Source organism: Rhinopithecus roxellana, chromosome 11 (assembly GCF_007565055.1).
Source record: "Rhinopithecus roxellana isolate Shanxi Qingling chromosome 11, ASM756505v1, whole genome shotgun sequence".
Taxonomy (NCBI): Eukaryota; Metazoa; Chordata; class Mammalia; order Primates; family Cercopithecidae; genus Rhinopithecus; species Rhinopithecus roxellana.
Genome location: NC_044559.1, coordinates 94,220,392 through 94,246,507, shown reverse-complemented (window position 1 = coordinate 94,246,507; position 26,116 = coordinate 94,220,392).

The window sequence follows — 26,116 nt, the reverse complement described above, 5'->3', positions numbered from 1 at the left end:
AATCTGCAATTAGATACTTCATAGCGCCATGAACATTACAGTGACAAAGGAAATATCCACAGATGAAAACTAGAAAGAAGCTTTCTTAGAAACTTCTTGGTGATGTGTGAATTCATCTCACAGAGTTACACTTATGTTTCGTGGAGCAGTCCATTAACACTGTCTTTGAGGAATCTGAGAAGGGCTTCTTTGGATCACATTGAGGCCTACGCTGATAAAGGAAATTTCATCCGTTCAAAACGTGAAAGAAGCTTTCTGAGAAACTTCTTTCTGATCTGTGAGTTCATCTCACAGAGTTACAACCTCTGCCTCAAGAAGCAGTTTGCTAACACTCTTTTCGTGGAATCTGCAAAGTGATATTTGGGAGCCTATTGGGGCCCATGGTGATAAAGGAATTATCCTCACATAATAACTAAAGAGAAGCTTTCTGAGAAACTGCATTGCCATGTGTGAATGCAACTCACAGAGTTACACGTTTCTCTTCAGTGATCAGTTTGTTAGCACAGTTTTCTGGAAATCTGCAATTAGATACTTCATAGCGCCATGAACATTACAGTGACAAAGGAAATATCCACAGATGAAAACTAGAAAGAAGCTTTCTTAGAAACTTCTTGGTGATGTGTGAATTCATCTCACAGAGTTACACTTATGTTTCGTGGAGCAGTCCATTAACACTGTCTTTGAGGAATCTGAGAAGGGCTTCTTTGGATCACATTGAGGCCTACGCTGATAAAGGAAATTTCATCCGTTCAAAACGTGAAAGAAGCTTTCTGAGAAACTTCTTTCTGATCTGTGAGTTCATCTCACAGAGTTACAACCTCTGCCTCAAGAAGCAGTTTGCTAACACTCTTTTCGTGGAATCTGCAAAGTGATATTTGGGAGCCTATTGGGGCCCATGGTGATAAAGGAATTATCCTCACATAATAACTAAAGAGAAGCTTTCTGAGAAACTGCATTGCCATGTGTGAATGCAACTCACAGAGTTACACGTTTCTCTTCAGTGATCAGTTTGTTAGCACAGTTTTCTGGAAATCTGCAATTAGATACTTCATAGCGCCATGAACATTACAGTGACAAAGGAAATATCCACAGATGAAAACTAGAAAGAAGCTTTCTTAGAAACTTCTTGGTGATGTGTGAATTCATCTCACAGAGTTACACTTATGTTTCGTGGAGCAGTCCATTAACACTGTCTTTGAGGAATCTGAGAAGGGCTTCTTTGGATCACATTGAGGCCTACGCTGATAAAGGAAATTTCATCCGTTCAAAACGTGAAAGAAGCTTTCTGAGAAACTTCTTTCTGATCTGTGAGTTCATCTCACAGAGTTACAACCTCTGCCTCAAGAAGCAGTTTGCTAACACTCTTTTCGTGGAATCTGCAAAGTGATATTTGGGAGCCTATTGGGGCCCATGGTGATAAAGGAATTATCCTCACATAATAACTAAAGAGAAGCTTTCTGAGAAACTGCATTGCCATGTGTGAATGCAACTCACAGAGTTACACGTTTCTCTTCAGTGATCAGTTTGTTAGCACAGTTTTCTGGAAATCTGCAATTAGATACTTCATAGCGCCATGAACATTACAGTGACAAAGGAAATATCCACAGATGAAAACTAGAAAGAAGCTTTCTTAGAAACTTCTTGGTGATGTGTGAATTCATCTCACAGAGTTACACTTATGTTTCGTGGAGCAGTCCATTAACACTGTCTTTGAGGAATCTGAGAAGGGCTTCTTTGGATCACATTGAGGCCTACGCTGATAAAGGAAATTTCATCCGTTCAAAACGTGAAAGAAGCTTTCTGAGAAACTTCTTTCTGATCTGTGAGTTCATCTCACAGAGTTACAACCTCTGCCTCAAGAAGCAGTTTGCTAACACTCTTTTCGTGGAATCTGCAAAGTGATATTTGGGAGCCTATTGGGGCCCATGGTGATAAAGGAATTATCCTCACATAATAACTAAAGAGAAGCTTTCTGAGAAACTGCATTGCCATGTGTGAATGCAACTCACAGAGTTACACGTTTCTCTTCAGTGATCAGTTTGTTAGCACAGTTTTCTGGAAATCTGCAATTAGATACTTCATAGCGCCATGAACATTACAGTGACAAAGGAAATATCCACAGATGAAAACTAGAAAGAAGCTTTCTTAGAAACTTCTTGGTGATGTGTGAATTCATCTCACAGAGTTACACTTATGTTTCGTGGAGCAGTCCATTAACACTGTCTTTGAGGAATCTGAGAAGGGCTTCTTTGGATCACATTGAGGCCTACGCTGATAAAGGAAATTTCATCCGTTCAAAACGTGAAAGAAGCTTTCTGAGAAACTTCTTTCTGATCTGTGAGTTCATCTCACAGAGTTACAACCTCTGCCTCAAGAAGCAGTTTGCTAACACTCTTTTCGTGGAATCTGCAAAGTGATATTTGGGAGCCTATTGGGGCCCATGGTGATAAAGGAATTATCCTCACATAATAACTAAAGAGAAGCTTTCTGAGAAACTGCATTGCCATGTGTGAATGCAACTCACAGAGTTACACGTTTCTCTTCAGTGATCAGTTTGTTAGCACAGTTTTCTGGAAATCTGCAATTAGATACTTCATAGCGCCATGAACATTACAGTGACAAAGGAAATATCCACAGATGAAAACTAGAAAGAAGCTTTCTTAGAAACTTCTTGGTGATGTGTGAATTCATCTCACAGAGTTACACTTATGTTTCGTGGAGCAGTCCATTAACACTGTCTTTGAGGAATCTGAGAAGGGCTTCTTTGGATCACATTGAGGCCTACGCTGATAAAGGAAATTTCATCCGTTCAAAACGTGAAAGAAGCTTTCTGAGAAACTTCTTTCTGATCTGTGAGTTCATCTCACAGAGTTACAACCTCTGCCTCAAGAAGCAGTTTGCTAACACTCTTTTCGTGGAATCTGCAAAGTGATATTTGGGAGCCTATTGGGGCCCATGGTGATAAAGGAATTATCCTCACATAATAACTAAAGAGAAGCTTTCTGAGAAACTGCATTGCCATGTGTGAATGCAACTCACAGAGTTACACGTTTCTCTTCAGTGATCAGTTTGTTAGCACAGTTTTCTGGAAATCTGCAATTAGATACTTCATAGCGCCATGAACATTACAGTGACAAAGGAAATATCCACAGATGAAAACTAGAAAGAAGCTTTCTTAGAAACTTCTTGGTGATGTGTGAATTCATCTCACAGAGTTACACTTATGTTTCGTGGAGCAGTCCATTAACACTGTCTTTGAGGAATCTGAGAAGGGCTTCTTTGGATCACATTGAGGCCTACGCTGATAAAGGAAATTTCATCCGTTCAAAACGTGAAAGAAGCTTTCTGAGAAACTTCTTTCTGATCTGTGAGTTCATCTCACAGAGTTACAACCTCTGCCTCAAGAAGCAGTTTGCTAACACTCTTTTCGTGGAATCTGCAAAGTGATATTTGGGAGCCTATTGGGGCCCATGGTGATAAAGGAATTATCCTCACATAATAACTAAAGAGAAGCTTTCTGAGAAACTGCATTGCCATGTGTGAATGCAACTCACAGAGTTACACGTTTCTCTTCAGTGATCAGTTTGTTAGCACAGTTTTCTGGAAATCTGCAATTAGATACTTCATAGCGCCATGAACATTACAGTGACAAAGGAAATATCCACAGATGAAAACTAGAAAGAAGCTTTCTTAGAAACTTCTTGGTGATGTGTGAATTCATCTCACAGAGTTACACTTATGTTTCGTGGAGCAGTCCATTAACACTGTCTTTGAGGAATCTGAGAAGGGCTTCTTTGGATCACATTGAGGCCTACGCTGATAAAGGAAATTTCATCCGTTCAAAACGTGAAAGAAGCTTTCTGAGAAACTTCTTTCTGATCTGTGAGTTCATCTCACAGAGTTACAACCTCTGCCTCAAGAAGCAGTTTGCTAACACTCTTTTCGTGGAATCTGCAAAGTGATATTTGGGAGCCTATTGGGGCCCATGGTGATAAAGGAATTATCCTCACATAATAACTAAAGAGAAGCTTTCTGAGAAACTGCATTGCCATGTGTGAATGCAACTCACAGAGTTACACGTTTCTCTTCAGTGATCAGTTTGTTAGCACAGTTTTCTGGAAATCTGCAATTAGATACTTCATAGCGCCATGAACATTACAGTGACAAAGGAAATATCCACAGATGAAAACTAGAAAGAAGCTTTCTTAGAAACTTCTTGGTGATGTGTGAATTCATCTCACAGAGTTACACTTATGTTTCGTGGAGCAGTCCATTAACACTGTCTTTGAGGAATCTGAGAAGGGCTTCTTTGGATCACATTGAGGCCTACGCTGATAAAGGAAATTTCATCCGTTCAAAACGTGAAAGAAGCTTTCTGAGAAACTTCTTTCTGATCTGTGAGTTCATCTCACAGAGTTACAACCTCTGCCTCAAGAAGCAGTTTGCTAACACTCTTTTCGTGGAATCTGCAAAGTGATATTTGGGAGCCTATTGGGGCCCATGGTGATAAAGGAATTATCCTCACATAATAACTAAAGAGAAGCTTTCTGAGAAACTGCATTGCCATGTGTGAATGCAACTCACAGAGTTACACGTTTCTCTTCAGTGATCAGTTTGTTAGCACAGTTTTCTGGAAATCTGCAATTAGATACTTCATAGCGCCATGAACATTACAGTGACAAAGGAAATATCCACAGATGAAAACTAGAAAGAAGCTTTCTTAGAAACTTCTTGGTGATGTGTGAATTCATCTCACAGAGTTACACTTATGTTTCGTGGAGCAGTCCATTAACACTGTCTTTGAGGAATCTGAGAAGGGCTTCTTTGGATCACATTGAGGCCTACGCTGATAAAGGAAATTTCATCCGTTCAAAACGTGAAAGAAGCTTTCTGAGAAACTTCTTTCTGATCTGTGAGTTCATCTCACAGAGTTACAACCTCTGCCTCAAGAAGCAGTTTGCTAACACTCTTTTCGTGGAATCTGCAAAGTGATATTTGGGAGCCTATTGGGGCCCATGGTGATAAAGGAATTATCCTCACATAATAACTAAAGAGAAGCTTTCTGAGAAACTGCATTGCCATGTGTGAATGCAACTCACAGAGTTACACGTTTCTCTTCAGTGATCAGTTTGTTAGCACAGTTTTCTGGAAATCTGCAATTAGATACTTCATAGCGCCATGAACATTACAGTGACAAAGGAAATATCCACAGATGAAAACTAGAAAGAAGCTTTCTTAGAAACTTCTTGGTGATGTGTGAATTCATCTCACAGAGTTACACTTATGTTTCGTGGAGCAGTCCATTAACACTGTCTTTGAGGAATCTGAGAAGGGCTTCTTTGGATCACATTGAGGCCTACGCTGATAAAGGAAATTTCATCCGTTCAAAACGTGAAAGAAGCTTTCTGAGAAACTTCTTTCTGATCTGTGAGTTCATCTCACAGAGTTACAACCTCTGCCTCAAGAAGCAGTTTGCTAACACTCTTTTCGTGGAATCTGCAAAGTGATATTTGGGAGCCTATTGGGGCCCATGGTGATAAAGGAATTATCCTCACATAATAACTAAAGAGAAGCTTTCTGAGAAACTGCATTGCCATGTGTGAATGCAACTCACAGAGTTACACGTTTCTCTTCAGTGATCAGTTTGTTAGCACAGTTTTCTGGAAATCTGCAATTAGATACTTCATAGCGCCATGAACATTACAGTGACAAAGGAAATATCCACAGATGAAAACTAGAAAGAAGCTTTCTTAGAAACTTCTTGGTGATGTGTGAATTCATCTCACAGAGTTACACTTATGTTTCGTGGAGCAGTCCATTAACACTGTCTTTGAGGAATCTGAGAAGGGCTTCTTTGGATCACATTGAGGCCTACGCTGATAAAGGAAATTTCATCCGTTCAAAACGTGAAAGAAGCTTTCTGAGAAACTTCTTTCTGATCTGTGAGTTCATCTCACAGAGTTACAACCTCTGCCTCAAGAAGCAGTTTGCTAACACTCTTTTCGTGGAATCTGCAAAGTGATATTTGGGAGCCTATTGGGGCCCATGGTGATAAAGGAATTATCCTCACATAATAACTAAAGAGAAGCTTTCTGAGAAACTGCATTGCCATGTGTGAATGCAACTCACAGAGTTACACGTTTCTCTTCAGTGATCAGTTTGTTAGCACAGTTTTCTGGAAATCTGCAATTAGATACTTCATAGCGCCATGAACATTACAGTGACAAAGGAAATATCCACAGATGAAAACTAGAAAGAAGCTTTCTTAGAAACTTCTTGGTGATGTGTGAATTCATCTCACAGAGTTACACTTATGTTTCGTGGAGCAGTCCATTAACACTGTCTTTGAGGAATCTGAGAAGGGCTTCTTTGGATCACATTGAGGCCTACGCTGATAAAGGAAATTTCATCCGTTCAAAACGTGAAAGAAGCTTTCTGAGAAACTTCTTTCTGATCTGTGAGTTCATCTCACAGAGTTACAACCTCTGCCTCAAGAAGCAGTTTGCTAACACTCTTTTCGTGGAATCTGCAAAGTGATATTTGGGAGCCTATTGGGGCCCATGGTGATAAAGGAATTATCCTCACATAATAACTAAAGAGAAGCTTTCTGAGAAACTGCATTGCCATGTGTGAATGCAACTCACAGAGTTACACGTTTCTCTTCAGTGATCAGTTTGTTAGCACAGTTTTCTGGAAATCTGCAATTAGATACTTCATAGCGCCATGAACATTACAGTGACAAAGGAAATATCCACAGATGAAAACTAGAAAGAAGCTTTCTTAGAAACTTCTTGGTGATGTGTGAATTCATCTCACAGAGTTACACTTATGTTTCGTGGAGCAGTCCATTAACACTGTCTTTGAGGAATCTGAGAAGGGCTTCTTTGGATCACATTGAGGCCTACGCTGATAAAGGAAATTTCATCCGTTCAAAACGTGAAAGAAGCTTTCTGAGAAACTTCTTTCTGATCTGTGAGTTCATCTCACAGAGTTACAACCTCTGCCTCAAGAAGCAGTTTGCTAACACTCTTTTCGTGGAATCTGCAAAGTGATATTTGGGAGCCTATTGGGGCCCATGGTGATAAAGGAATTATCCTCACATAATAACTAAAGAGAAGCTTTCTGAGAAACTGCATTGCCATGTGTGAATGCAACTCACAGAGTTACACGTTTCTCTTCAGTGATCAGTTTGTTAGCACAGTTTTCTGGAAATCTGCAATTAGATACTTCATAGCGCCATGAACATTACAGTGACAAAGGAAATATCCACAGATGAAAACTAGAAAGAAGCTTTCTTAGAAACTTCTTGGTGATGTGTGAATTCATCTCACAGAGTTACACTTATGTTTCGTGGAGCAGTCCATTAACACTGTCTTTGAGGAATCTGAGAAGGGCTTCTTTGGATCACATTGAGGCCTACGCTGATAAAGGAAATTTCATCCGTTCAAAACGTGAAAGAAGCTTTCTGAGAAACTTCTTTCTGATCTGTGAGTTCATCTCACAGAGTTACAACCTCTGCCTCAAGAAGCAGTTTGCTAACACTCTTTTCGTGGAATCTGCAAAGTGATATTTGGGAGCCTATTGGGGCCCATGGTGATAAAGGAATTATCCTCACATAATAACTAAAGAGAAGCTTTCTGAGAAACTGCATTGCCATGTGTGAATGCAACTCACAGAGTTACACGTTTCTCTTCAGTGATCAGTTTGTTAGCACAGTTTTCTGGAAATCTGCAATTAGATACTTCATAGCGCCATGAACATTACAGTGACAAAGGAAATATCCACAGATGAAAACTAGAAAGAAGCTTTCTTAGAAACTTCTTGGTGATGTGTGAATTCATCTCACAGAGTTACACTTATGTTTCGTGGAGCAGTCCATTAACACTGTCTTTGAGGAATCTGAGAAGGGCTTCTTTGGATCACATTGAGGCCTACGCTGATAAAGGAAATTTCATCCGTTCAAAACGTGAAAGAAGCTTTCTGAGAAACTTCTTTCTGATCTGTGAGTTCATCTCACAGAGTTACAACCTCTGCCTCAAGAAGCAGTTTGCTAACACTCTTTTCGTGGAATCTGCAAAGTGATATTTGGGAGCCTATTGGGGCCCATGGTGATAAAGGAATTATCCTCACATAATAACTAAAGAGAAGCTTTCTGAGAAACTGCATTGCCATGTGTGAATGCAACTCACAGAGTTACACGTTTCTCTTCAGTGATCAGTTTGTTAGCACAGTTTTCTGGAAATCTGCAATTAGATACTTCATAGCGCCATGAACATTACAGTGACAAAGGAAATATCCACAGATGAAAACTAGAAAGAAGCTTTCTTAGAAACTTCTTGGTGATGTGTGAATTCATCTCACAGAGTTACACTTATGTTTCGTGGAGCAGTCCATTAACACTGTCTTTGAGGAATCTGAGAAGGGCTTCTTTGGATCACATTGAGGCCTACGCTGATAAAGGAAATTTCATCCGTTCAAAACGTGAAAGAAGCTTTCTGAGAAACTTCTTTCTGATCTGTGAGTTCATCTCACAGAGTTACAACCTCTGCCTCAAGAAGCAGTTTGCTAACACTCTTTTCGTGGAATCTGCAAAGTGATATTTGGGAGCCTATTGGGGCCCATGGTGATAAAGGAATTATCCTCACATAATAACTAAAGAGAAGCTTTCTGAGAAACTGCATTGCCATGTGTGAATGCAACTCACAGAGTTACACGTTTCTCTTCAGTGATCAGTTTGTTAGCACAGTTTTCTGGAAATCTGCAATTAGATACTTCATAGCGCCATGAACATTACAGTGACAAAGGAAATATCCACAGATGAAAACTAGAAAGAAGCTTTCTTAGAAACTTCTTGGTGATGTGTGAATTCATCTCACAGAGTTACACTTATGTTTCGTGGAGCAGTCCATTAACACTGTCTTTGAGGAATCTGAGAAGGGCTTCTTTGGATCACATTGAGGCCTACGCTGATAAAGGAAATTTCATCCGTTCAAAACGTGAAAGAAGCTTTCTGAGAAACTTCTTTCTGATCTGTGAGTTCATCTCACAGAGTTACAACCTCTGCCTCAAGAAGCAGTTTGCTAACACTCTTTTCGTGGAATCTGCAAAGTGATATTTGGGAGCCTATTGGGGCCCATGGTGATAAAGGAATTATCCTCACATAATAACTAAAGAGAAGCTTTCTGAGAAACTGCATTGCCATGTGTGAATGCAACTCACAGAGTTACACGTTTCTCTTCAGTGATCAGTTTGTTAGCACAGTTTTCTGGAAATCTGCAATTAGATACTTCATAGCGCCATGAACATTACAGTGACAAAGGAAATATCCACAGATGAAAACTAGAAAGAAGCTTTCTTAGAAACTTCTTGGTGATGTGTGAATTCATCTCACAGAGTTACACTTATGTTTCGTGGAGCAGTCCATTAACACTGTCTTTGAGGAATCTGAGAAGGGCTTCTTTGGATCACATTGAGGCCTACGCTGATAAAGGAAATTTCATCCGTTCAAAACGTGAAAGAAGCTTTCTGAGAAACTTCTTTCTGATCTGTGAGTTCATCTCACAGAGTTACAACCTCTGCCTCAAGAAGCAGTTTGCTAACACTCTTTTCGTGGAATCTGCAAAGTGATATTTGGGAGCCTATTGGGGCCCATGGTGATAAAGGAATTATCCTCACATAATAACTAAAGAGAAGCTTTCTGAGAAACTGCATTGCCATGTGTGAATGCAACTCACAGAGTTACACGTTTCTCTTCAGTGATCAGTTTGTTAGCACAGTTTTCTGGAAATCTGCAATTAGATACTTCATAGCGCCATGAACATTACAGTGACAAAGGAAATATCCACAGATGAAAACTAGAAAGAAGCTTTCTTAGAAACTTCTTGGTGATGTGTGAATTCATCTCACAGAGTTACACTTATGTTTCGTGGAGCAGTCCATTAACACTGTCTTTGAGGAATCTGAGAAGGGCTTCTTTGGATCACATTGAGGCCTACGCTGATAAAGGAAATTTCATCCGTTCAAAACGTGAAAGAAGCTTTCTGAGAAACTTCTTTCTGATCTGTGAGTTCATCTCACAGAGTTACAACCTCTGCCTCAAGAAGCAGTTTGCTAACACTCTTTTCGTGGAATCTGCAAAGTGATATTTGGGAGCCTATTGGGGCCCATGGTGATAAAGGAATTATCCTCACATAATAACTAAAGAGAAGCTTTCTGAGAAACTGCATTGCCATGTGTGAATGCAACTCACAGAGTTACACGTTTCTCTTCAGTGATCAGTTTGTTAGCACAGTTTTCTGGAAATCTGCAATTAGATACTTCATAGCGCCATGAACATTACAGTGACAAAGGAAATATCCACAGATGAAAACTAGAAAGAAGCTTTCTTAGAAACTTCTTGGTGATGTGTGAATTCATCTCACAGAGTTACACTTATGTTTCGTGGAGCAGTCCATTAACACTGTCTTTGAGGAATCTGAGAAGGGCTTCTTTGGATCACATTGAGGCCTACGCTGATAAAGGAAATTTCATCCGTTCAAAACGTGAAAGAAGCTTTCTGAGAAACTTCTTTCTGATCTGTGAGTTCATCTCACAGAGTTACAACCTCTGCCTCAAGAAGCAGTTTGCTAACACTCTTTTCGTGGAATCTGCAAAGTGATATTTGGGAGCCTATTGGGGCCCATGGTGATAAAGGAATTATCCTCACATAATAACTAAAGAGAAGCTTTCTGAGAAACTGCATTGCCATGTGTGAATGCAACTCACAGAGTTACACGTTTCTCTTCAGTGATCAGTTTGTTAGCACAGTTTTCTGGAAATCTGCAATTAGATACTTCATAGCGCCATGAACATTACAGTGACAAAGGAAATATCCACAGATGAAAACTAGAAAGAAGCTTTCTTAGAAACTTCTTGGTGATGTGTGAATTCATCTCACAGAGTTACACTTATGTTTCGTGGAGCAGTCCATTAACACTGTCTTTGAGGAATCTGAGAAGGGCTTCTTTGGATCACATTGAGGCCTACGCTGATAAAGGAAATTTCATCCGTTCAAAACGTGAAAGAAGCTTTCTGAGAAACTTCTTTCTGATCTGTGAGTTCATCTCACAGAGTTACAACCTCTGCCTCAAGAAGCAGTTTGCTAACACTCTTTTCGTGGAATCTGCAAAGTGATATTTGGGAGCCTATTGGGGCCCATGGTGATAAAGGAATTATCCTCACATAATAACTAAAGAGAAGCTTTCTGAGAAACTGCATTGCCATGTGTGAATGCAACTCACAGAGTTACACGTTTCTCTTCAGTGATCAGTTTGTTAGCACAGTTTTCTGGAAATCTGCAATTAGATACTTCATAGCGCCATGAACATTACAGTGACAAAGGAAATATCCACAGATGAAAACTAGAAAGAAGCTTTCTTAGAAACTTCTTGGTGATGTGTGAATTCATCTCACAGAGTTACACTTATGTTTCGTGGAGCAGTCCATTAACACTGTCTTTGAGGAATCTGAGAAGGGCTTCTTTGGATCACATTGAGGCCTACGCTGATAAAGGAAATTTCATCCGTTCAAAACGTGAAAGAAGCTTTCTGAGAAACTTCTTTCTGATCTGTGAGTTCATCTCACAGAGTTACAACCTCTGCCTCAAGAAGCAGTTTGCTAACACTCTTTTCGTGGAATCTGCAAAGTGATATTTGGGAGCCTATTGGGGCCCATGGTGATAAAGGAATTATCCTCACATAATAACTAAAGAGAAGCTTTCTGAGAAACTGCATTGCCATGTGTGAATGCAACTCACAGAGTTACACGTTTCTCTTCAGTGATCAGTTTGTTAGCACAGTTTTCTGGAAATCTGCAATTAGATACTTCATAGCGCCATGAACATTACAGTGACAAAGGAAATATCCACAGATGAAAACTAGAAAGAAGCTTTCTTAGAAACTTCTTGGTGATGTGTGAATTCATCTCACAGAGTTACACTTATGTTTCGTGGAGCAGTCCATTAACACTGTCTTTGAGGAATCTGAGAAGGGCTTCTTTGGATCACATTGAGGCCTACGCTGATAAAGGAAATTTCATCCGTTCAAAACGTGAAAGAAGCTTTCTGAGAAACTTCTTTCTGATCTGTGAGTTCATCTCACAGAGTTACAACCTCTGCCTCAAGAAGCAGTTTGCTAACACTCTTTTCGTGGAATCTGCAAAGTGATATTTGGGAGCCTATTGGGGCCCATGGTGATAAAGGAATTATCCTCACATAATAACTAAAGAGAAGCTTTCTGAGAAACTGCATTGCCATGTGTGAATGCAACTCACAGAGTTACACGTTTCTCTTCAGTGATCAGTTTGTTAGCACAGTTTTCTGGAAATCTGCAATTAGATACTTCATAGCGCCATGAACATTACAGTGACAAAGGAAATATCCACAGATGAAAACTAGAAAGAAGCTTTCTTAGAAACTTCTTGGTGATGTGTGAATTCATCTCACAGAGTTACACTTATGTTTCGTGGAGCAGTCCATTAACACTGTCTTTGAGGAATCTGAGAAGGGCTTCTTTGGATCACATTGAGGCCTACGCTGATAAAGGAAATTTCATCCGTTCAAAACGTGAAAGAAGCTTTCTGAGAAACTTCTTTCTGATCTGTGAGTTCATCTCACAGAGTTACAACCTCTGCCTCAAGAAGCAGTTTGCTAACACTCTTTTCGTGGAATCTGCAAAGTGATATTTGGGAGCCTATTGGGGCCCATGGTGATAAAGGAATTATCCTCACATAATAACTAAAGAGAAGCTTTCTGAGAAACTGCATTGCCATGTGTGAATGCAACTCACAGAGTTACACGTTTCTCTTCAGTGATCAGTTTGTTAGCACAGTTTTCTGGAAATCTGCAATTAGATACTTCATAGCGCCATGAACATTACAGTGACAAAGGAAATATCCACAGATGAAAACTAGAAAGAAGCTTTCTTAGAAACTTCTTGGTGATGTGTGAATTCATCTCACAGAGTTACACTTATGTTTCGTGGAGCAGTCCATTAACACTGTCTTTGAGGAATCTGAGAAGGGCTTCTTTGGATCACATTGAGGCCTACGCTGATAAAGGAAATTTCATCCGTTCAAAACGTGAAAGAAGCTTTCTGAGAAACTTCTTTCTGATCTGTGAGTTCATCTCACAGAGTTACAACCTCTGCCTCAAGAAGCAGTTTGCTAACACTCTTTTCGTGGAATCTGCAAAGTGATATTTGGGAGCCTATTGGGGCCCATGGTGATAAAGGAATTATCCTCACATAATAACTAAAGAGAAGCTTTCTGAGAAACTGCATTGCCATGTGTGAATGCAACTCACAGAGTTACACGTTTCTCTTCAGTGATCAGTTTGTTAGCACAGTTTTCTGGAAATCTGCAATTAGATACTTCATAGCGCCATGAACATTACAGTGACAAAGGAAATATCCACAGATGAAAACTAGAAAGAAGCTTTCTTAGAAACTTCTTGGTGATGTGTGAATTCATCTCACAGAGTTACACTTATGTTTCGTGGAGCAGTCCATTAACACTGTCTTTGAGGAATCTGAGAAGGGCTTCTTTGGATCACATTGAGGCCTACGCTGATAAAGGAAATTTCATCCGTTCAAAACGTGAAAGAAGCTTTCTGAGAAACTTCTTTCTGATCTGTGAGTTCATCTCACAGAGTTACAACCTCTGCCTCAAGAAGCAGTTTGCTAACACTCTTTTCGTGGAATCTGCAAAGTGATATTTGGGAGCCTATTGGGGCCCATGGTGATAAAGGAATTATCCTCACATAATAACTAAAGAGAAGCTTTCTGAGAAACTGCATTGCCATGTGTGAATGCAACTCACAGAGTTACACGTTTCTCTTCAGTGATCAGTTTGTTAGCACAGTTTTCTGGAAATCTGCAATTAGATACTTCATAGCGCCATGAACATTACAGTGACAAAGGAAATATCCACAGATGAAAACTAGAAAGAAGCTTTCTTAGAAACTTCTTGGTGATGTGTGAATTCATCTCACAGAGTTACACTTATGTTTCGTGGAGCAGTCCATTAACACTGTCTTTGAGGAATCTGAGAAGGGCTTCTTTGGATCACATTGAGGCCTACGCTGATAAAGGAAATTTCATCCGTTCAAAACGTGAAAGAAGCTTTCTGAGAAACTTCTTTCTGATCTGTGAGTTCATCTCACAGAGTTACAACCTCTGCCTCAAGAAGCAGTTTGCTAACACTCTTTTCGTGGAATCTGCAAAGTGATATTTGGGAGCCTATTGGGGCCCATGGTGATAAAGGAATTATCCTCACATAATAACTAAAGAGAAGCTTTCTGAGAAACTGCATTGCCATGTGTGAATGCAACTCACAGAGTTACACGTTTCTCTTCAGTGATCAGTTTGTTAGCACAGTTTTCTGGAAATCTGCAATTAGATACTTCATAGCGCCATGAACATTACAGTGACAAAGGAAATATCCACAGATGAAAACTAGAAAGAAGCTTTCTTAGAAACTTCTTGGTGATGTGTGAATTCATCTCACAGAGTTACACTTATGTTTCGTGGAGCAGTCCATTAACACTGTCTTTGAGGAATCTGAGAAGGGCTTCTTTGGATCACATTGAGGCCTACGCTGATAAAGGAAATTTCATCCGTTCAAAACGTGAAAGAAGCTTTCTGAGAAACTTCTTTCTGATCTGTGAGTTCATCTCACAGAGTTACAACCTCTGCCTCAAGAAGCAGTTTGCTAACACTCTTTTCGTGGAATCTGCAAAGTGATATTTGGGAGCCTATTGGGGCCCATGGTGATAAAGGAATTATCCTCACATAATAACTAAAGAGAAGCTTTCTGAGAAACTGCATTGCCATGTGTGAATGCAACTCACAGAGTTACACGTTTCTCTTCAGTGATCAGTTTGTTAGCACAGTTTTCTGGAAATCTGCAATTAGATACTTCATAGCGCCATGAACATTACAGTGACAAAGGAAATATCCACAGATGAAAACTAGAAAGAAGCTTTCTTAGAAACTTCTTGGTGATGTGTGAATTCATCTCACAGAGTTACACTTATGTTTCGTGGAGCAGTCCATTAACACTGTCTTTGAGGAATCTGAGAAGGGCTTCTTTGGATCACATTGAGGCCTACGCTGATAAAGGAAATTTCATCCGTTCAAAACGTGAAAGAAGCTTTCTGAGAAACTTCTTTCTGATCTGTGAGTTCATCTCACAGAGTTACAACCTCTGCCTCAAGAAGCAGTTTGCTAACACTCTTTTCGTGGAATCTGCAAAGTGATATTTGGGAGCCTATTGGGGCCCATGGTGATAAAGGAATATCCTCACATAATAACTAAAGAGAAGCTTTCTGAGAAACTGCATTGCCATGTGTGAATGCAACTCACAGAGTTACACGTTTCTCTTCAGTGATCAGTTTGTTAGCACAGTTTTCTGGAAATCTGCAATTAGATACTTCATAGCGCCATGAACATTACAGTGACAAAGGAAATATCCACAGATGAAAACTAGAAAGAAGCTTTCTTAGAAACTTCTTGGTGATGTGTGAATTCATCTCACAGAGTTACACTTATGTTTCGTGGAGCAGTCCATTAACACTGTCTTTGAGGAATCTGAGAAGGGCTTCTTTGGATCACATTGAGGCCTACGCTGATAAAGGAAATTTCATCCGTTCAAAACGTGAAAGAAGCTTTCTGAGAAACTTCTTTCTGATCTGTGAGTTCATCTCACAGAGTTACAACCTCTGCCTCAAGAAGCAGTTTGCTAACACTCTTTTCGTGGAATCTGCAAAGTGATATTTGGGAGCCTATTGGGGCCCATGGTGATAAAGGAATTATCCTCACATAATAACTAAAGAGAAGCTTTCTGAGAAACTGCATTGCCATGTGTGAATGCAACTCACAGAGTTACACGTTTCTCTTCAGTGATCAGTTTGTTAGCACAGTTTTCTGGAAATCTGCAATTAGATACTTCATAGCGCCATGAACATTACAGTGACAAAGGAAATATCCACAGATGAAAACTAGAAAGAAGCTTTCTTAGAAACTTCTTGGTGATGTGTGAATTCATCTCACAGAGTTACACTTATGTTTCGTGGAGCAGTCCATTAACACTGTCTTTGAGGAATCTGAGAAGGGCTTCTTTGGATCACATTGAGGCCTACGCTGATAAAGGAAATTTCATCCGTTCAAAACGTGAAAGAAGCTTTCTGAGAAACTTCTTTCTGATCTGTGAGTTCATCTCACAGAGTTACAACCTCTGCCTCAAGAAGCAGTTTGCTAACACTCTTTTCGTGGAATCTGCAAAGTGATATTTGGGAGCCTATTGGGGCCCATGGTGATAAAGGAATTATCCTCACATAATAACTAAAGAGAAGCTTTCTGAGAAACTGCATTGCCATGTGTGAATGCAACTCACAGAGTTACACGTTTCTCTTCAGTGATCAGTTTGTTAGCACAGTTTTCTGGAAATCTGCAATTAGATACTTCATAGCGCCATGAACATTACAGTGACAAAGGAAATATCCACAGATGAAAACTAGAAAGAAGCTTTCTTAGAAACTTCTTGGTGATGTGTGAATTCATCTCACAGAGTTACACTTATGTTTCGTGGAGCAGTCCATTAACACTGTCTTTGAGGAATCTGAGAAGGGCTTCTTTGGATCACATTGAGGCCTACGCTGATAAAGGAAATTTCATCCGTTCAAAACGTGAAAGAAGCTTTCTGAGAAACTTCTTTCTGATCTGTGAGTTCATCTCACAGAGTTACAACCTCTGCCTCAAGAAGCAGTTTGCTAACACTCTTTCGTGGAATCTGCAAAGTGATATTTGGGAGCCTATTGGGGCCCATGGTGATAAAGGAATTATCCTCACATAATAACTAAAGAGAAGCTTTCTGAGAAACTGCATTGCCATGTGTGAATGCAACTCACAGAGTTACACGTTTCTCTTCAGTGATCAGTTTGTTAGCACAGTTTTCTGGAAATCTGCAATTAGATACTTCATAGCGCCATGAACATTACAGTGACAAAGGAAATATCCACAGATGAAAACTAGAAAGAAGCTTTCTTAGAAACTTCTTGGTGATGTGTGAATTCATCTCACAGAGTTACACTTATGTTTCGTGGAGCAGTCCATTAACACTGTCTTTGAGGAATCTGAGAAGGGCTTCTTTGGATCACATTGAGGCCTACGCTGATAAAGGAAATTTCATCCGTTCAAACGTGAAAGAAGAAACTTCTTTCTGATCTGTGAGTTCATCTCACAGAGTTACAACCTCTGCCTCAAGAAGCAGTTTGCTAACACTCTTTTCGTGGAATCTGCAAAGTGATATTTGGGAGCCTATTGGGGCCCATGGTGATAAAGGAATTATCCTCACATAATAACTAAAGAGAAGCTTTCTGAGAAACTGCATTGCCATGTGTGAATGCAACTCACAGAGTTACACGTTTCTCTTCAGTGATCAGTTTGTTAGCACAGTTTTCTGGAAATCTGCAATTAGATACTTCATAGCGCCATGAACATTACAGTGACAAAGGAAATATCCACAGATGAAAACTAGAAAGAAGCTTTCTTAGAAACTTCTTGGTGATGTGTGAATTCATCTCACAGAGTTACACTTATGTTTCGTGGAGCAGTCCATTAACACTGTCTTTGAGGAATCTGAGAAGGGCTTCTTTGGATCACATTGAGGCCTACGCTGATAAAGGAAATTTCATCCGTTCAAAACGTGAAAGAAGCTTTCTGAGAAACTTCTTTCTGATCTGTGAGTTCATCTCACAGAGTTACAACCTCTGCCTCAAGAAGCAGTTTGCTAACACTCTTTTCGTGGAATCTGCAAAGTGATATTTGGGAGCCTATTGGGGCCCATGGTGATAAAGGAATTATCCTCACATAATAACTAAAGAGAAGCTTTCTGAGAAACTGCATTGCCATGTGTGAATGCAACTCACAGAGTTACACGTTTCTCTTCAGTGATCAGTTTGTTAGCACAGTTTTCTGGAAATCTGCAATTAGATACTTCATAGCGCCATGAACATTACAGTGACAAAGGAAATATCCACAGATGAAAACTAGAAAGAAGCTTTCTTAGAAACTTCTTGGTGATGTGTGAATTCATCTCACAGAGTTACACTTATGTTTCGTGGAGCAGTCCATTAACACTGTCTTTGAGGAATCTGAGAAGGGCTTCTTTGGATCACATTGAGGCCTACGCTGATAAAGGAAATTTCATCCGTTCAAAACGTGAAAGAAGCTTTCTGAGAAACTTCTTTCTGATCTGTGAGTTCATCTCACAGAGTTACAACCTCTGCCTCAAGAAGCAGTTTGCTAACACTCTTTTCGTGGAATCTGCAAAGTGATATTTGGGAGCCTATTGGGGCCCATGGTGATAAAGGAATTATCCTCACATAATAACTAAAGAGAAGCTTTCTGAGAAACTGCATTGCCATGTGTGAATGCAACTCACAGAGTTACACGTTTCTCTTCAGTGATCAGTTTGTTAGCACAGTTTTCTGGAAATCTGCAATTAGATACTTCATAGCGCCATGAACATTACAGTGACAAAGGAAATATCCACAGATGAAAACTAGAAAGAAGCTTTCTTAGAAACTTCTTGGTGATGTGTGAATTCATCTCACAGAGTTACACTTATGTTTCGTGGAGCAGTCCATTAACACTGTCTTTGAGGAATCTGAGAAGGGCTTCTTTGGATCACATTGAGGCCTACGCTGATAAAGGAAATTTCATCCGTTCAAAACGTGAAAGAAGCTTTCTGAGAAACTTCTTTCTGATCTGTGAGTTCATCTCACAGAGTTACAACCTCTGCCTCAAGAAGCAGTTTGCTAACACTCTTTTCGTGGAATCTGCAAAGTGATATTTGGGAGCCTATTGGGGCCCATGGTGATAAAGGAATTATCCTCACATAATAACTAAAGAGAAGCTTTCTGAGAAACTGCATTGCCATGTGTGAATGCAACTCACAGAGTTACACGTTTCTCTTCAGTGATCAGTTTGTTAGCACAGTTTTCTGGAAATCTGCAATTAGATACTTCATAGCGCCATGAACATTACAGTGACAAAGGAAATATCCACAGATGAAAACTAGAAAGAAGCTTTCTTAGAAACTTCTTGGTGATGTGTGAATTCATCTCACAGAGTTACACTTATGTTTCGTGGAGCAGTCCATTAACACTGTCTTTGAGGAATCTGAGAAGGGCTTCTTTGGATCACATTGAGGCCTACGCTGATAAAGGAAATTTCATCCGTTCAAAACGTGAAAGAAGCTTTCTGAGAAACTTCTTTCTGATCTGTGAGTTCATCTCACAGAGTTACAACCTCTGCCTCAAGAAGCAGTTTGCTAACACTCTTTTCGTGGAATCTGCAAAGTGATATTTGGGAGCCTATTGGGGCCCATGGTGATAAAGGAATTATCCTCACATAATAACTAAAGAGAAGCTTTCTGAGAAACTGCATTGCCATGTGTGAATGCAACTCACAGAGTTACACGTTTCTCTTCAGTGATCAGTTTGTTAGCACAGTTTTCTGGAAATCTGCAATTAGATACTTCATAGCGCCATGAACATTACAGTGACAAAGGAAATATCCACAGATGAAAACTAGAAAGAAGCTTTCTTAGAAACTTCTTGGTGATGTGTGAATTCATCTCACAGAGTTACACTTATGTTTCGTGGAGCAGTCCATTAACACTGTCTTTGAGGAATCTGAGAAGGGCTTCTTTGGATCACATTGAGGCCTACGCTGATAAAGGAAATTTCATCCGTTCAAAACGTGAAAGAAGCTTTCTGAGAAACTTCTTTCTGATCTGTGAGTTCATCTCACAGAGTTACAACCTCTGCCTCAAGAAGCAGTTTGCTAACACTCTTTTCGTGGAATCTGCAAAGTGATATTTGGGAGCCTATTGGGGCCCATGGTGATAAAGGAATTATCCTCACATAATAACTAAAGAGAAGCTTTCTGAGAAACTGCATTGCCATGTGTGAATGCAACTCACAGAGTTACACGTTTCTCTTCAGTGATCAGTTTGTTAGCACAGTTTTCTGGAAATCTGCAATTAGATACTTCATAGCGCCATGAACATTACAGTGACAAAGGAAATATCCACAGATGAAAACTAGAAAGAAGCTTTCTTAGAAACTTCTTGGTGATGTGTGAATTCATCTCACAGAGTTACACTTATGTTTCGTGGAGCAGTCCATTAACACTGTCTTTGAGGAATCTGAGAAGGGCTTCTTTGGATCACATTGAGGCCTACGCTGATAAAGGAAATTTCATCCGTTCAAAACGTGAAAGAAGCTTTCTGAGAAACTTCTTTCTGATCTGTGAGTTCATCTCACAGAGTTACAACCTCTGCCTCAAGAAGCAGTTTGCTAACACTCTTTTCGTGGAATCTGCAAAGTGATATTTGGGAGCCTATTGGGGCCCATGGTGATAAAGGAATTATCCTCACATAATAACTAAAGAGAAGCTTTCTGAGAAACTGCATTGCCATGTGTGAATGCAACTCACAGAGTTACACGTTTCTCTTCAGTGATCAGTTTGTTAGCACAGTTTTCTGGAAATCTGCAATTAGATACTTCATAGCGCCATGAACATTACAGTGACAAAGGAAATATCCACAGATGAAAACTAGAAAGAAGCTTTCTTAGAAACTTCTTGGTGATGTGTGAATTCATCTCACAGAGTTACACTTATGTTTCGTGGAGCAGTCCATTAACACTGTCTTTGAGGAATCTGAGAAGGGCTTCTTTGGATCACATTGAGGCCTACGCTGATAAAGGAAATTTCATCCGTTCAAAACGTGAAAGAAGCTTTCTGAGAAACTTCTTTCTGATCTGTGAGTTCATCTCACAGAGTTACAACCTCTGCCTCAAGAAGCAGTTTGCTAACACTCTTTTCGTGGAATCTGCAAAGTGATATTTGGGAGCCTATTGGGGCCCATGGTGATAAAGGAATTATCCTCACATAATAACTAAAGAGAAGCTTTCTGAGAAACTGCATTGCCATGTGTGAATGCAACTCACAGAGTTACACGTTTCTCTTCAGTGATCAGTTTGTTAGCACAGTTTTCTGGAAATCTGCAATTAGATACTTCATAGCGCCATGAACATTACAGTGACAAAGGAAATATCCACAGATGAAAACTAGAAAGAAGCTTTCTTAGAAACTTCTTGGTGATGTGTGAATTCATCTCACAGAGTTACACTTATGTTTCGTGGAGCAGTCCATTAACACTGTCTTTGAGGAATCTGAGAAGGGCTTCTTTGGATCACATTGAGGCCTACGCTGATAAAGGAAATTTCATCCGTTCAAAACGTGAAAGAAGCTTTCTGAGAAACTTCTTTCTGATCTGTGAGTTCATCTCACAGAGTTACAACCTCTGCCTCAAGAAGCAGTTTGCTAACACTCTTTTCGTGGAATCTGCAAAGTGATATTTGGGAGCCTATTGGGGCCCATGGTGATAAAGGAATTATCCTCACATAATAACTAAAGAGAAGCTTTCTGAGAAACTGCATTGCCATGTGTGAATGCAACTCACAGAGTTACACGTTTCTCTTCAGTGATCAGTTTGTTAGCACAGTTTTCTGGAAATCTGCAATTAGATACTTCATAGCGCCATGAACATTACAGTGACAAAGGAAATATCCACAGATGAAAACTAGAAAGAAGCTTTCTTAGAAACTTCTTGGTGATGTGTGAATTCATCTCACAGAGTTACACTTATGTTTCGTGGAGCAGTCCATTAACACTGTCTTTGAGGAATCTGAGAAGGGCTTCTTTGGATCACATTGAGGCCTACGCTGATAAAGGAAATTTCATCCGTTCAAAACGTGAAAGAAGCTTTCTGAGAAACTTCTTTCTGATCTGTGAGTTCATCTCACAGAGTTACAACCTCTGCCTCAAGAAGCAGTTTGCTAACACTCTTTTCGTGGAATCTGCAAAGTGATATTTGGGAGCCTATTGGGGCCCATGGTGATAAAGGAATTATCCTCACATAATAACTAAAGAGAAGCTTTCTGAGAAACTGCATTGCCATGTGTGAATGCAACTCACAGAGTTACACGTTTCTCTTCAGTGATCAGTTTGTTAGCACAGTTTTCTGGAAATCTGCAATTAGATACTTCATAGCGCCATGAACATTACAGTGACAAAGGAAATATCCACAGATGAAAACTAGAAAGAAGCTTTCTTAGAAACTTCTTGGTGATGTGTGAATTCATCTCACAGAGTTACACTTATGTTTCGTGGAGCAGTCCATTAACACTGTCTTTGAGGAATCTGAGAAGGGCTTCTTTGGATCACATTGAGGCCTACGCTGATAAAGGAAATTTCATCCGTTCAAAACGTGAAAGAAGCTTTCTGAGAAACTTCTTTCTGATCTGTGAGTTCATCTCACAGAGTTACAACCTCTGCCTCAAGAAGCAGTTTGCTAACACTCTTTTCGTGGAATCTGCAAAGTGATATTTGGGAGCCTATTGGGGCCCATGGTGATAAAGGAATTATCCTCACATAATAACTAAAGAGAAGCTTTCTGAGAAACTGCATTGCCATGTGTGAATGCAACTCACAGAGTTACACGTTTCTCTTCAGTGATCAGTTTGTTAGCACAGTTTTCTGGAAATCTGCAATTAGATACTTCATAGCGCCATGAACATTACAGTGACAAAGGAAATATCCACAGATGAAAACTAGAAAGAAGCTTTCTTAGAAACTTCTTGGTGATGTGTGAATTCATCTCACAGAGTTACACTTATGTTTCGTGGAGCAGTCCATTAACACTGTCTTTGAGGAATCTGAGAAGGGCTTCTTTGGATCACATTGAGGCCTACGCTGATAAAGGAAATTTCATCCGTTCAAAACGTGAAAGAAGCTTTCTGAGAAACTTCTTTCTGATCTGTGAGTTCATCTCACAGAGTTACAACCTCTGCCTCAAGAAGCAGTTTGCTAACACTCTTTTCGTGGAATCTGCAAAGTGATATTTGGGAGCCTATTGGGGCCCATGGTGATAAAGGAATTATCCTCACATAATAACTAAAGAGAAGCTTTCTGAGAAACTGCATTGCCATGTGTGAATGCAACTCACAGAGTTACACGTTTCTCTTCAGTGATCAGTTTGTTAGCACAGTTTTCTGGAAATCTGCAATTAGATACTTCATAGCGCCATGAACATTACAGTGACAAAGGAAATATCCACAGATGAAAACTAGAAAGAAGCTTTCTTAGAAACTTCTTGGTGATGTGTGAATTCATCTCACAGAGTTACACTTATGTTTCGTGGAGCAGTCCATTAACACTGTCTTTGAGGAATCTGAGAAGGGCTTCTTTGGATCACATTGAGGCCTACGCTGATAAAGGAAATTTCATCCGTTCAAAACGTGAAAGAAGCTTTCTGAGAAACTTCTTTCTGATCTGTGAGTTCATCTCACAGAGTTACAACCTCTGCCTCAAGAAGCAGTTTGCTAACACTCTTTTCGTGGAATCTGCAAAGTGATATTTGGGAGCCTATTGGGGCCCATGGTGATAAAGGAATTATCCTCACATAATAACTAAAGAGAAGCTTTCTGAGAAACTGCATTGCCATGTGTGAATGCAACTCACAGAGTTACACGTTTCTCTTCAGTGATCAGTTTGTTAGCACAGTTTTCTGGAAATCTGCAATTAGATACTTCATAGCGCCATGAACATTACAGTGACAAAGGAAATATCCACAGATGAAAACTAGAAAGAAGCTTTCTTAGAAACTTCTTGGTGATGTGTGAATTCATCTCACAGAGTTACACTTATGTTTCGTGGAGCAGTCCATTAACACTGTCTTTGAGGAATCTGAGAAGGGCTTCTTTGGATCACATTGAGGCCTACGCTGATAAAGGAAATTTCATCCGTTCAAAACGTGAAAGAAGCTTTCTGAGAAACTTCTTTCTGATCTGTGAGTTCATCTCACAGAGTTACAACCTCTGCCTCAAGAAGCAGTTTGCTAACACTCTTTTCGTGGAATCTGCAAAGTGATATTTGGGAGCCTATTGGGGCCCATGGTGATAAAGGAATTATCCTCACATAATAACTAAAGAGAAGCTTTCTGAGAAACTGCATTGCCATGTGTGAATGCAACTCACAGAGTTACACGTTTCTCTTCAGTGATCAGTTTGTTAGCACAGTTTTCTGGAAATCTGCAATTAGATACTTCATAGCGCCATGAACATTACAGTGACAAAGGAAATATCCACAGATGAAAACTAGAAAGAAGCTTTCTTAGAAACTTCTTGGTGATGTGTGAATTCATCTCACAGAGTTACACTTATGTTTCGTGGAGCAGTCCATTAACACTGTCTTTGAGGAATCTGAGAAGGGCTTCTTTGGATCACATTGAGGCCTACGCTGATAAAGGAAATTTCATCCGTTCAAAACGTGAAAGAAGCTTTCTGAGAAACTTCTTTCTGATCTGTGAGTTCATCTCACAGAGTTACAACCTCTGCCTCAAGAAGCAGTTTGCTAACACTCTTTTCGTGGAATCTGCAAAGTGATATTTGGGAGCCTATTGGGGCCCATGGTGATAAAGGAATTATCCTCACATAATAACTAAAGAGAAGCTTTCTGAGAAACTGCATTGCCATGTGTGAATGCAACTCACAGAGTTACACGTTTCTCTTCAGTGATCAGTTTGTTAGCACAGTTTTCTGGAAATCTGCAATTAGATACTTCATAGCGCCATGAACATTACAGTGACAAAGGAAATATCCACAGATGAAAACTAGAAAGAAGCTTTCTTAGAAACTTCTTGGTGATGTGTGAATTCATCTCACAGAGTTACACTTATGTTTCGTGGAGCAGTCCATTAACACTGTCTTTGAGGAATCTGAGAAGGGCTTCTTTGGATCACATTGAGGCCTACGCTGATAAAGGAAATTTCATCCGTTCAAAACGTGAAAGAAGCTTTCTGAGAAACTTCTTTCTGATCTGTGAGTTCATCTCACAGAGTTACAACCTCTGCCTCAAGAAGCAGTTTGCTAACACTCTTTTCGTGGAATCTGCAAAGTGATATTTGGGAGCCTATTGGGGCCCATGGTGATAAAGGAATTATCCTCACATAATAACTAAAGAGAAGCTTTCTGAGAAACTGCATTGCCATGTGTGAATGCAACTCACAGAGTTACACGTTTCTCTTCAGTGATCAGTTTGTTAGCACAGTTTTCTGGAAATCTGCAATTAGATACTTCATAGCGCCATGAACATTACAGTGACAAAGGAAATATCCACAGATGAAAACTAGAAAGAAGCTTTCTTAGAAACTTCTTGGTGATGTGTGAATTCATCTCACAGAGTTACACTTATGTTTCGTGGAGCAGTCCATTAACACTGTCTTTGAGGAATCTGAGAAGGGCTTCTTTGGATCACATTGAGGCCTACGCTGATAAAGGAAATTTCATCCGTTCAAAACGTGAAAGAAGCTTTCTGAGAAACTTCTTTCTGATCTGTGAGTTCATCTCACAGAGTTACAACCTCTGCCTCAAGAAGCAGTTTGCTAACACTCTTTTCGTGGAATCTGCAAAGTGATATTTGGGAGCCTATTGGGGCCCATGGTGATAAAGGAATTATCCTCACATAATAACTAAAGAGAAGCTTTCTGAGAAACTGCATTGCCATGTGTGAATGCAACTCACAGAGTTACACGTTTCTCTTCAGTGATCAGTTTGTTAGCACAGTTTTCTGGAAATCTGCAATTAGATACTTCATAGCGCCATGAACATTACAGTGACAAAGGAAATATCCACAGATGAAAACTAGAAAGAAGCTTTCTTAGAAACTTCTTGGTGATGTGTGAATTCATCTCACAGAGTTACACTTATGTTTCGTGGAGCAGTCCATTAACACTGTCTTTGAGGAATCTGAGAAGGGCTTCTTTGGATCACATTGAGGCCTACGCTGATAAAGGAAATTTCATCCGTTCAAAACGTGAAAGAAGCTTTCTGAGAAACTTCTTTCTGATCTGTGAGTTCATCTCACAGAGTTACAACCTCTGCCTCAAGAAGCAGTTTGCTAACACTCTTTTCGTGGAATCTGCAAAGTGATATTTGGGAGCCTATTGGGGC